This window comes from Vespa crabro, chromosome 8 (assembly GCF_910589235.1).
Source record: "Vespa crabro chromosome 8, iyVesCrab1.2, whole genome shotgun sequence".
Taxonomy (NCBI): domain Eukaryota; kingdom Metazoa; phylum Arthropoda; class Insecta; order Hymenoptera; family Vespidae; genus Vespa; species Vespa crabro.
In genome coordinates this window covers 4794232-4807102 of record NC_060962.1, presented here as the reverse complement: position 1 = coordinate 4807102, position 12871 = coordinate 4794232, and the positions used below count along the sequence as shown (strand labels likewise).

The 12871-nt window shown below is 35.9% G+C and overlaps 1 protein-coding gene and 1 long non-coding RNA gene across 2 annotated transcripts in view; one reads left to right on the top strand and one right to left on the bottom strand.

Moving 5' to 3' along the window:
• Positions 1 to 1721: 1721 nt before the first annotated feature.
• LOC124426286 (anaphase-promoting complex subunit cdh1-like) overlaps positions 1722 to 12871 on the top strand; it is a 51994-nt gene continuing 40844 nt past the window's right edge. The window contains exon 1 of the transcript XR_006942694.1: positions 1722 to 2993. The gene's annotated coding sequence lies outside the window, so the exon portion shown is untranslated. The remainder of the gene's footprint in view (positions 2994 to 12871) is intronic.
• LOC124426291 overlaps positions 6111 to 12871 on the bottom strand; it is an 11236-nt gene continuing 4475 nt past the window's right edge. Inside the window, exons 2-3 of the long non-coding RNA XR_006942702.1 lie at positions 9102 to 12073; positions 6111 to 9025 (exon numbers count right to left, since the gene is read on the bottom strand). This is a non-coding gene — a long non-coding RNA (uncharacterized LOC124426291). The remainder of the gene's footprint in view (positions 9026 to 9101; positions 12074 to 12871) is intronic.

The following is a 12871-nucleotide window of genomic DNA, read 5'->3' as shown; positions in this document are numbered from 1 at the left end:
GAATCGAATTCTTTCCGTTCTAACGTACGCGTGCGTTTTTTGACATTTTTCGAATTTATTTGGATTTCTCTCTTGTCGAGGGATCGATTTATCATCGATGGACGGAGTTCTCGTTAACGAATTGATTAATTGTCGATGAAGCATTCATTTCATCAGACGATCCAATAACGAAGATTTGGTATATCGTCGAAAGTCCGATGTAACATGAAAGGGCTCACGTTCATCAGGTTCATCATCATGATTTTGGGATTGGTTTTATCCACGTAAGTATTTCTTCTTTTCGCACTAGATGTGAAGAGATATTCATTTTTACGTATGGTTACGATAGAAAGAACACTCGTGCATTTATTTGCGTGCACATGCGTGGGTATTCACGGGCGTGAAATTAAATCCTACCGAGGACTGCCTCTTGTTAGTTAAGAAGTCTGAAGCTCTCGAAGCGAAAAGATATTTAGGTATGTGGATTTTAGAATAGAGTCACCGTTAAACCATGGGCTCTCCATATGCAGCAACCTCCACTCGGTGAGATCTGGGTCGATATTACTTGCAATATATAAAATTTTTAATTTAGATGATATGTAAATATATGTTATACTGCAAGTACTATCGAGCGAATGGCTGCATGTCTTTACGCTTTTCCAAAATGTTTTCTTTTCATATCTTACTTAGACATTAAAGTATTCACATTTTACATTGCTAATCATACCTTTGTATTATATGTATAATTCGATACTATTATTTAATTCAATGATTATTACTCGATAATTTTATTATCTATTAGTTACTTAGAAACACTTACAAATGTAATATTTCAATTCGATCTAATTTACAGGATTGTCAGAAAAGGTTGTAAGTAATATTATTAAAAACATCTGAAAATTTATGAAGTTTTGAAATCAGTAAAAACAAGAGAGAAAAATATAGAGTTGTTTTAATTGCATTAGTGATAGACTAAATAGCTAAATTTAAAAACTTTTTATTTATTTAATATCAATCTCATATTGATTATGTTATTTAGATTGTACGTTAATTAATTAATCATAGATAATGTGTGATACAAGGATATTTTTTTATATATTATTTAAATAAATATTGACTATATCAATAGTAAAAAATGTCTTTTTTATGATTAATTTTATGATGTAAGATTTCTATGGTGCAAATTATTTCAACGATAACAAACTTAATGGTTTTTTCATTTATGATATAATGATATAATTATTAATGAATATACGTACATATATAGGATTTTATTAACAGGAACCATTTTCTTCTCTTCTATTAAAGATTTTATTATAATTTTTTTAAATAATAAATTTTGAATGTATTAAAATTATCGATCTGTGAGCATTCTTCGGGATCATTATTTTTCTGAGATTTGGATCGATATTACTTGCGATATATCAAAATTTATATTTAGATTATATAACGCAATTACTATTGGATGAATGGCTACATATTTCAATACGTTTCCAAAATCTTTTCTTTCTATTTCTAATTAAACATTAGTTACTAACATTAGATCTAATTAAACATTAATTAAACAAGTAGTTATATTTTGTATTGCTAATCATGCTTTAATAGATAAATTGATTATACGTAGTTGCATTTTTAATTAATTTCTTAGCAATTTTAAATTAATTTCTTACTGACATATCCTAATTTCTGTATTATTCTCATTTATCATATTATATTTATAGTATTCTCATTTTGCGGTTGTAGTTCATGTTTTGTCCATACTTGTCGCTGAAGTCACAAACGTTTTGAACGAAAGATGTTGAACAGCCTTAAGGTCTCATACACCCATCGATATAAAACGTAGTACTTAAATTGTAAGGAAATCAACCAATCAAAGTCGACTATACCTCTCTATATTTTTCAACGTAAGATGTAAGTTATAGCCATGAAAAATTTCGTAAAGAAGAAATTCTTACGATCAATTAATCACATGCCTTCCAATATTTAAACACGATGTTTGACATTTTATGAATGTGACGTGTTAGCAATATACAGATTGATTTTGAAGTTTTATATTTATCCATTAGGATTGAAATTATTAATAACATTGTGTTTTAATAAAACAACGCATAGTTTTTTTGTGATGAATATGATTGGTCAAATCTCATGGATTACAATAATAAGTGTTTGCTGCTCTTAAGTACTATGATTTGTATCGATGTGCGTATGTAAAGCTATAAAAGGGTCTCAACAAATTTTAATTCAGTCTGCAGAATAATAGATGGCGCAATGATGCGTAAATGTATAGTTATATTGTATGTTTGCATAATTTGTATGTATACATGTGGACAATGATACTGATCAGACGACCAATCACGTATCGGATTTATTTCTTTCTTCTTTTCTTTCTCCCACCATAATCTATGTACTGATCCAATCCAGTTCTTTTCAAAAAGAGTGAGAGGTTGTTCGTGGCGGTATATATCTCTAATATATTTAATACGAACCGCGCAATATTTCGTGTAATTAGATCAGTCTTATTGGCAGAATGAATAAATTTACTCGATCCTTCGAACCATTATTATCATTGTCGTCGAAAATCTTAAAAGTTCGTAGAACGAAACGAAGGGTTAGATTTCCAACATGTCGTCAATTTTTCGCGCGCAATTCATATCCTTCTTTACTCGATAACAATTCACAAAACGAGGAACTCGATCTAAACACATTATTATTTTAATAATCATATCGTTTCGTACGGCACGAAATTATAGATCATTATTCGAAAATTTATAATTTCGTTAGTGAAAATGCTTATGTGAGAATGCTTTAGAGTTTAGTATTAATATATTTATTGTTGTTTATATGTGAGAAATAAATGATTCTTCATAAATTCAAGTGTTTCTAACAGAGGTTATTACATTTTGACGGAAAAAAAATGAATATCAAAAAATATTGAAGATTTAAGAAGACCAAGAAGAATTTGAATAAGATGAAAATTTACTTCGTCCTGCTATCAACTTACTTAACATCTTTTGGTAAATAATTTTGATTAATATTCTACTTTACCGATGCTATTGTTAGTGGTATAGTACGATTACCGATGTAATCCTGTAACGTCAGTCGATAACATAGAATGTAACTTAATTGACTAAAGTTAATAGTAAAGATATTTTTATCTGATTATATTTTTCATTGGTTATTTGGACATTATAAAATAATGTTGTATATACATTTATGTATCTATAATACTGATCATATGGATATGCATGGATGGACATATTTAACATTAAAAGAGAATTTTATATATAATTAATAAATAAAATTTGACAAGCTTCGAGAAGATGCCACCTGATTTCGCTCTCAGCACTGCTCGAATACGTCTTCGAACATAGGTGTCATGAGTTTATATATGGAAAGTGTATCTTCTAATATTTCTACCTCTGTGTCAGCAAGAATAATTCTATACAATATAATATTTATCATTATAGAACTTAAAAGATATAGAATTATTATTAATCACTTATATAATATATTTCAATACAATGTTTAAAAATAATAATATAAATTTGAACGTATATTTTTATATTAATATTTTATAATATAATCAGTTTGTTCTATTTTGATATACGTAATTGAAACGATAAGCAAATTACGAAATTTTTAAGAATAATTTAATCTTCCGAGTTTTCTTTTAGTTATTAATATTCGCGAAAGTAGTTTATTAAAAAAAAAAAAAAAAAAAAAAAAAAAGTGCGTGTGTATGTATATGTTTTTGTGATAATATCGTCGAAATTTTCACATAAATACGTATACCTTTGATTTAATATTTTCCTCGTAAATATATTCCAATATTTTAATGTCTGAATTCTTACACTGACATATATATATATATATTTTACGATTATTCATGATCACAGAGCATAGAAATCTCTTTTTTTTCTTTCTATTTGTATATATATTTATTTCTTTGCGATCGCTAGACGTTATATCTATTACTACAATTATTATTATTATAATTATTATTATTATTATGTGTCGTTAGACATATTACAACGATTTGAAGGGTGAAAGATTTTCTTTTTTTTAAAGCTGACGTATCTACAAAGGCAATTTGGTTACCATCGTATGGTAATGACGATTCGTTTGAAAATACGCGTAATGCACGAGTACTCGATGGAATTCTATTTGAAGGGAGACTTCTCGCGCATCTCGTAGAATTTTAACATAATTCCAATTGAAAGATCCGTCGTCGTCGTCGTCGTCGTCGTCGTCGTCGTCGTCGTCGTCGTCGTCGTCGTCGTCGTCGTCGTCGTCGTCGTCGTCGTCGTCGTCGTCGTCGTCGTCGTTGTCGTTGTCCTTGTCGTCGTCGTTGGTTTGAGAGCGCTCGTGCGATGTGATTAAAGTTAACGTCGTTGATAAACGGAAGAGGTTGAAACGGTTTAGAAGACTCGCGGAATTCTCTTTCTCTTTCTCTCTCTCTCTTTCTTTCTCTCTCTCTCTCTCTCTCTCTCTCTCTCTCTCTCTCTCTGTCATTATATCTCCATAATTACTTCATTAATATACGTTGGATATTAGACGGTATTTCTTCGAGAAAGAAAGAGAGAGAGAGAGAGAGAGAGAAAAAAGAGAAAAGGACAGACGGAGGTTCAAGGGTTAAAAAGATCTAACTCAGGGGAACTCGCACGAAAAGAGAATTTCGAGTTAGTTAGCGAACGTTTTCTCAAGTTTTACGAACGAATCTTATTGTTAGACGAAAAAAAAGAAATAGAGAATAAAGAAAAAAAAAAAAAGAGGAAATGGAGGTTGGATCGATCGACCTATCGATGACCCATCGATACCCGTCGTTTATCAAGATTCCGACTGTACTCAATGGCGCTTCGATCGCCGATTAATTTCAGGATCGTATTCGTCCAGATCGAACGCGATAGACGTATTTATGTTACACGAATGTAAATAAATACATACATATATATATACATCTTTATGTCATATGTGTGTGTGTGTGTGTGTGTGTGTGCTCGAGTAACATAAAGAAGAACAAGAGCCGGCAGGGTCGTGTGACAACGAAACGTTTTTCGCAGAAGAACGAACACGCACCGACGTTGCTGCCTATTTGTAGACGACCTCGATATTTGGCTTTGTCGAATTTTATTATCACATATATATATATATATATATATATATATATATAAATAGATGCATGCATACATACGTACATAAGTACATAGGTGAAATTTTCATCGTATATACTTTTCAACATACATACATATATATGTACATACATAGATAGATAAATAGATAGATAGATAGATAGATACGTGTACGATCAAAACACTAAACAAGTTTTATTTATCGTGTCTCTATCAATCGTGTCTATAAATTCTTTTTTCATTCTCTTTTTCTTCTTTTCTTTTTTCCTAAGATTTAATTATTTCCTTTATTTTTTTTTTTCTTTCTTTCTTTTTTTCCTATTCCATTCCTTTTCATTTCTCTTATAAATTGTAAATTGTAATAGAGAAAAAGGTTTGAACGTTGTTGCGGCGGTTAAACGATGCAACGATATCTCGAATCGTCTTCTACTTTTATCCGTCAATCGCGCTCTTTTCGATCTCTCGTACTCTGCGAGGTTTTGCTTCGTTCTTTTTTCTCTCTCTCTCTTTCTCTCTCACTCCTTCTCTCTCTTTTTTCGCGCGCGCTTACTGCGAAGAGAGAGAAAGAGAGAGAAAGAGAGAGAAAGAATGAGTGAGTGAGTGAGTGAGTGAGCGAGCGAGATAGATAGAGAACGTAGTCTGCAGGATTGGCCGACCTCTGACGTCATTGCGTGGACCGACGTATCTCGTCGACGATCGTCGAAAGCCCGTCGTCGTACTCTCGCCCACGCCTACTCGCTTCTATCTCTTTTTCTCTTTCTCTTTCTCTTTCTCTCTTTATCTATGTATCTTTTTCTCTTTCTCTTTCTCTCTTTCTCTCTTTACGGCAATCAGCGGTAAATTCAAACGCTGCTGGAACTCGAAGGGATTCATTTTGCTCGTGTATATATATATATATATATATATATAATATCCATAATATCTATAATATATATATATATATATATATATATATATATATATATATATATATATATATATAGATGTGTATCATGAATTTTTTTTTCTTTTTCAAAAAGCATTGACCGTTTTTAGAGATTGACAATTTCAGGCTGGTTCTCGTTCAGACATTCTTTAATAAAACAATTTCACGTTGTTTTCTTCTTCGTCGTCGTCGTTATCTTCATTTTTATAGTCATCATCATCATCGTCCTCGTCATCACCATCGTTATTGTTATCTTTGTTATCGTTGATTTTCTGAGAAGAGGACCTTTGAATTTATAAGTTTAAAGAAAATCATACTCGCGTTTTAACGAAATCAAAAAGAGTACAAAACTCGACGATCTCTCTTTATTTCTCTCTATCGCTCTCTCTCTCTCTTTCTTTCTCTCTCTCTCTCTCTCTCTCTCTCTCTCTCAATATCGACCGTAGCTTTAAAATATGGATCGACGCGCTTCCGAGAGAGCTCCCAATGTTATACGGGGTGTTCCGTTTAACTATATCAACAAAAAAATATCGATTTCTCTCTCTTTCTCTCTCTCTCTCTCTCTCTCTCTCTTTCTTTCTTTCTTTCTTTCTATTGGAGATGAAAAAGTAAAAAAGAAAATAAAATTTTCAAGAGGGACTATACTTTCGGAATTTCGAAAGGAAAGTTTTGAAATATTAATTGTTTCTACAAAATCAATCATTTTCGCCGTTCGATTGATTTTTCTTATCGTTCTCTAAAAATAAAAGGAAAGAAAGTAAAAAGAACGAAACAAAAACAAAAAAAAGAGAAAAGAAAAGACAAACGCAAGATCATTTTAAGGATCAAGTTAAATCGGGACATCCCATGTACGAACTTTAAACTTTGTTCTCAGCGACCTCTAGAAACGTCATCACAAGCCCTTTCCATTTACTCGGCTTGTAGGGTTTTCATTTGCGTAGGTATATTCTTAGAAAAAGAGAAAAAGAGAGAGAAAGAGAGGACGTATTAATAATTCTTCGTCGTATATTATCAAAAGGGTTCGAAATCGGATCGGATCGGATCGGATCATTTATTCCGAAGTCGAAAGTCTCAGTGTTCTTCTTGTGTTTATCAAAGAAAAATCGGATAATGGAGGACGCGTCGATTTTTGAAAGAGTACGTCGGACGCGCTTCTCCTTGATGGGTAGGGGATTGGGTGGGGTATGGGAGGAGAGAGGGGAAGGGGCAAAGTTCGCGAAGGACTAGGAACGTCATCGTGGAAGACGTGCGAGTCGAGCACCGGTCGCGGAAAATGTTTGAGAGAAAAGTACGCGAGGAGCTATGAAGGAAGATAAAGAGAAGAGTAAAAGAGAAAAACAGCAGAAGCAGAAGTAGCGGCAGCAACAGCAGCAGCAGCAGTAGTAGTATAGTAGTAGTAGTATTAGTTTAGTAGTGGTAGTAGTAGTAGTAGTCGTAATAGAAGAAGAAGAAGAAGAAGGAAGAAAGAGAAGAAGAAGAACCAAAGAGGAAGAAGAGGCAAAGATGGTAGAAGAGAGGAAAAGTACGTAGTAGCAGCAAAGAGCGAATAAGAGAGACAGAGAGGAGAAGAGAGAGAGAGAGAGAGAGAGAGAGAGAGAGAGAGAGAGAGACAGAGCGAGTGAGAGAGAAAGAGAACGAGAGAAAGATAGATAGACGGGTGGTATAGGTAGAGGAGTATACGTGGGTAGGTATACACGTCGTCTCTAAGAGAGCGCAGAGCGGAGCAGAGCAGAGCGTAGTAGAGAGCAGAGGCAGAGGCAGACGAGAAGAGACGACCGCTTGAAATCCCTCTCTCCTTCCCGCCTTTCCTGCCTGCTTCTCTCTGCCGCCCGTCCGCCATGCCACTACGAGCGAGCGAACGTACGTACAGCTAGGCCGGCACGGTCCTGTAGCCCATTTGGCATTTCCCCAGCTATAGCGGCGGTCCTGTAGCCCATCGTTGTTATCGTCCCGCAGCTGCATAAAGTCGGCTCTCTCCCTCCTGCCCTCGCACCATCCCTCGCCATCTCTCTCCACGCTCTCTCTTGCTTGCTCTCTACCTCTCTCGCCCTTTCTCGGTTTGTCTTTCTCTCTCTCTCTCTCTCTATCTCTTTCTATCTCTCTTTCTCTCTCTCCGTCGCTCTCTCTCTCATACTCACCGCGATCCGATCGCGCCAGCCTTCTCCCACCTCCGAGGCAGTCGCATCGTCGCCACTGCCTCGACCAATCTCCTTCCTCGTCGAGCCTCGCGCGCGCGCCCATGTCGCTCTCTCTCTTTCTCCCCTCTCTCTCTCTTTGTCGTTCGCTCGTTCGCTCACTCACTCGCTTCCTCTCCTCTCTCTTTCCCACGAGTCCGTCAGTCTGACGTTATCCCCACCCAGTCAGTATTGCTGCCGCTGTGCCAATGATTCTACATATACTACCACTACCTACCTAGCCATCCCGCTACTCTACACTACTACTATTACTTACTACCACTAGTAATCTTAAACACCTACACAAACGGCGCAGGCCTCATCGCATCTATCCGTGCGTTGGGGTCGACGGTGGTGCCGCCATCCAGGGACGCCTCGAAACGCTCGCAGGCCTCCCCTCTTTCTCCCCACCCCCTTTCCGTCATTCGACGACAGCCGATGCTGCCGTAGCATGCTATGTGTATAACTATATATGCATACGCCGTCCTTGTCGTTCTATCGATCCCCTCGCCTTCCTCCTCCCTCATCTACCTTTCATCCTCCTCCTCCTCCTCCTCCTCCTCTTTCATCTCTCTTACTCCCTCTCTTCGTCGGCGCCTCTCCATCAACCAACCAGCCAGCTTGCCTGCCTGCCTGTTTTCCTGCCTTCCTGCCTGTTTGCCTACCTGCATGCCTGCCTGCCTGTCTGTTTGCCGGCCGGCTTGCCTGCCTGCTTGCTTGTTGCCTGCTTGCCTACCTGTGCCTGCCAACTCTCTGCCTGCCTGCCTGCCTGCCTGCCTGCTGCTCGCCTGCCTCTGTCCATCCTCCTCGTCGGTAACCTTGGTGGAGAATAAACCGCCGTTCAATTCAAGGAATTATGACGGCCCCTCCTCAGCCCTCTCCTATCTTTCTTACCTTCTTTCTTTCTTTCCTTCTTTCTTTCTTTCTTTCTTTCTTTCTTTCTTTCTTTCTTTCTTTCTTTCTTTCTTTCTTGCTCTCCGTTGCGTTAGACTTCTTCGACTCCATCTTTTTCTTTTGCTTCAAGAACGCGAGGGAAGAGCATATGGAGACGAAAGAAAAAGAGAGAGATAGAAAGAAAGAGCAGACAGCAAGACCGGTCTGTTCGTTCCTTCTTTCCATTCCTACGCTCCATGGCTCTTCGTCCGCGTTGATATTTACGCGCTTATGCCTTCTCACGGAGAACGTTCTCTTTCTCTTTTTTCCTTTCTTTCATAAAAGAAAAAACAGAGAGAGAGAGAGAGAGAGAGAGAGAGAGAGAGAGAGAGAGAGAAAGAAAGAAAGAAAGAGAAAGATCTCATTTTCCTTCGAACTGCCTCGATTTTTCCCTTAATATTTTCGATCCTGAAACTATTTACGAAGGGTTGAGGAGAAAGTTCGGTTCTGCAAAAACCGCACGGAAACGGCGTCGTTCTACGAGATGGCGCGCGCGAGTCAAACGTCGTTCGCAATTCGAGGTTAGGTCTTCCCGTTTTTTTTCTTTTCTTTTCTTTTCTTTCTTTTTTTTTTTTTTTTTTGACAATAGGGAATTTTTTTTTAAGCGAAAATATAAAGAAATAACGTTGATACTTCCCAAGTTTAATATTCTTTTCTTATTTATCTCAAAGATATTTATTTCAAGATAAATACAGTCGAATAATTAAGAAAGACGAAGAATATAAAAAGGCATCGTGCGTAAGCTTACACGAAAGCTTCGCAAATTTCGGAAGAAAAACTTTCTCTCCCAGCGAAATTGAGATATGTATTTACATGCCACAGAAGCTTTCCGATACTCGGACTCGGCCGGTGCCGGCAATAATGTTACCCCCTATTGCATCCCACTTCCACCCTTGCAGGGCAAAGGACGTAGGATATCGTTCGGGCGACATCAGTGTCAGTCACTTGTTGAATGTCGACCAACACGTATGGATGAGAGTATCCGGCACATTTACTCGCCTTTTTCGTCACCCACCTCACCTCCGCACTATCACGCCGCTACACCTCCTCCTCCTCCTCTCCTCTGTCACCGACATCACGTGTCTTCGCTCGTTCTGCGCGCGAAAAACCTTTACGATTTTTATCCTTTCCTCGTTGTACGACGACCAGCAAGAGTCTTTTTGCTTTTTATTCGTTCGATTCTTTGCGCTCTGTCTCTCTCTCTCTCTCTCTTTCTCTCTCTTTTCCTTCTCTCTCTTTCCCTCTCTTTCCCTCTCTTTCCCCTTGACAATTTCGACTTTGTTCTTTTTGCTTTTGAAAAAACACGCTTTCCGCACGTTACATCGCCATAGAGAATCCTGTCGTCTTGTCAGCGTACGTGAGTGACCAACCACAAACAAGATTAAGATAAATCCGTCGTTGATTTCGCTATTACGTTAATGATCTTCCCGCGAGAATTGAATCTCAATGTGGTATTTGCACTGTGACTCCTTCGTTCTCGAATTCGCACGATCGCACTTGTCCTGAAATGGGCGCGGGAAAAACTTACTACATTTTGTACGTCGAAACGAAATACGTAGACTTTTGAACTGTTAATTATCTTAACTTTTTGCGGGCTTACGTACTTACATGCGTCTATATTTACACGAAAAACATTTTAAAAAAAGATGCGTGATTTTTATTGACTTTCTCTCTCTCTCTCTCTCTCTCTCTATATATATATGTATATATATATCTTTCTCTCTCTCTCTCTTTCTCTCTCTTTATCTTCTTCTCTTTCTCTTTCTCTCTTTGCCTTTCTCTTTCATTTTTTACCAATTTAAACTCATACGATTACTCGATATTTCGATATCTACGATTATATTTTCACTTGCTTTATATAATCTCAAAACGCGAATCATTTGTATCTGTATTTTTCTTTTCTTTTTTTTTTTTGGAATATTATTATTAGAGTAGTTGATTTCGTCAGAGATTTTATATACTTCTGAACGAATCAACTTCCATAGATTTTCCCAGTGAGATATTATATTATACAATGAGCGATGCATAATATGTAAAGTTGATTCTTTCCGCGGTACATAGTAATAAATCAATGTTTCTATTATTTATCGAATATGTTTCTACAATGATTTTATCATTCGATATCGTCCGATAATGTTATCGTAATGAAGATATAGTTACAGTAACGAGAAATTCACTCCAATTAGAATTAATCAGAGTAAAAATTTTTTATATTTTGTTTTTTTTTTGTTTTATTTTTTTTTTTTATAAGTAAATATTTTTTTATATTTCTTATGTTTATGTTTTTATATCGTCGAAATTGAGATTGAATTATTCTGAAGAATGAATAAAAATGAGAAAGATAATGTTCCAAAATTTGATTGAGATTACGAGATTGAGATTATCATAAAAGATTTAATAAGTACTAATAGCTCCTGATAGATCCTGAAAAGTCTTAATAAGTATATACCATAAACCTGAGGTCTTGGTAGATTCTGATAGGTGCTGATAAATAACTAGTAAGTAAGCGAATATATCATATACCTAAACTCCGAAATTTATCAGAAAATAAATGGTTTACCTGTGCTTTGAGTTTTATTATTTTTAAAGTTCAAAACCCAGGTAAGTTTAAACGTAAAAGTCTTGCCCTTCGAAACATAATCCTTTATATCAATGGTAACCCTGAAAATTCTTTCGTCCATTGGATTGAACTAGCTCGTTGGGAACTTTTTGTCTTTTTCCTTTCCTTTCTTTTCTTTTTCTTTTTTTCCACTGACAGCTGCCTCCTAAAATGTACTCCATTCGAAAGATATTTTCTTTAGTACTTTACACAACCCTCCTTTACGACCTTCGAATACTCTCTACCTTTGAGATGGACGTTGATCGTCGAAGCAGCCAATGGCCCATTTAGTTGAAGTCGTCCTTAACCCGTTAACTCAAGGTCGTTCCTCTACCTGAGTAAATAGGAAGAAGACTTGCTTAAATTTGTGTCTAAGTATTGTACGTACCTATACATGTCATATATTTATATAAGAAGAGAATATATATATATATATATATATATATATATATATATATATAATAAAAATGAATGTTATAATTTTGATACAATGATAGTGGAACAATGAATTTACGAATTTACTCTTTCGTTAGGACATAAATTAAAATTATTATTTTTTTTGTTCAATTAGTTGGTTAATAAATCAGCAATTACGTTTTCGTTATGTAAAATATACTTGCGTCGTAACGTGTTACGAAATACATACATATCTACATACGTCTCCTTTATATCGTGAGTTCGTGTTATCTAATTTCAGTATGGGTATACCACATGATTGAAATTAAATTATTCGTAAATAATTTAATTACGAATGTAATCAAATTCGTATAACGATCACACTTAATGCTAATCGATCGGAGTTCAATAATTCGGTTTTTATTCCCTCATCTCTATTCGATAATTTTTTCTTTTTTCTTATCACACTGGACGATTTATTTATTCCGATTTCTTTTTTATTTTCTATCTCGTTCAATAACAACGTTTCATGCTTCATTATAATCGTGATATCAGCGTGAAACATAAGAATCAGAAGGCGATTGTTAGGGACAGAAAAAAAGAGTCCTTCGCGTTAGCCTATTACGCAGCAGCTACCTGTTCCTTACGTAATACCTTGTACGCAGTTATGTTAGTCGCGTGTCTCTCTTCGCACACAAGAGCGAGTGAATGAGTGAGTGAGTGAGTGAGAGAGAGA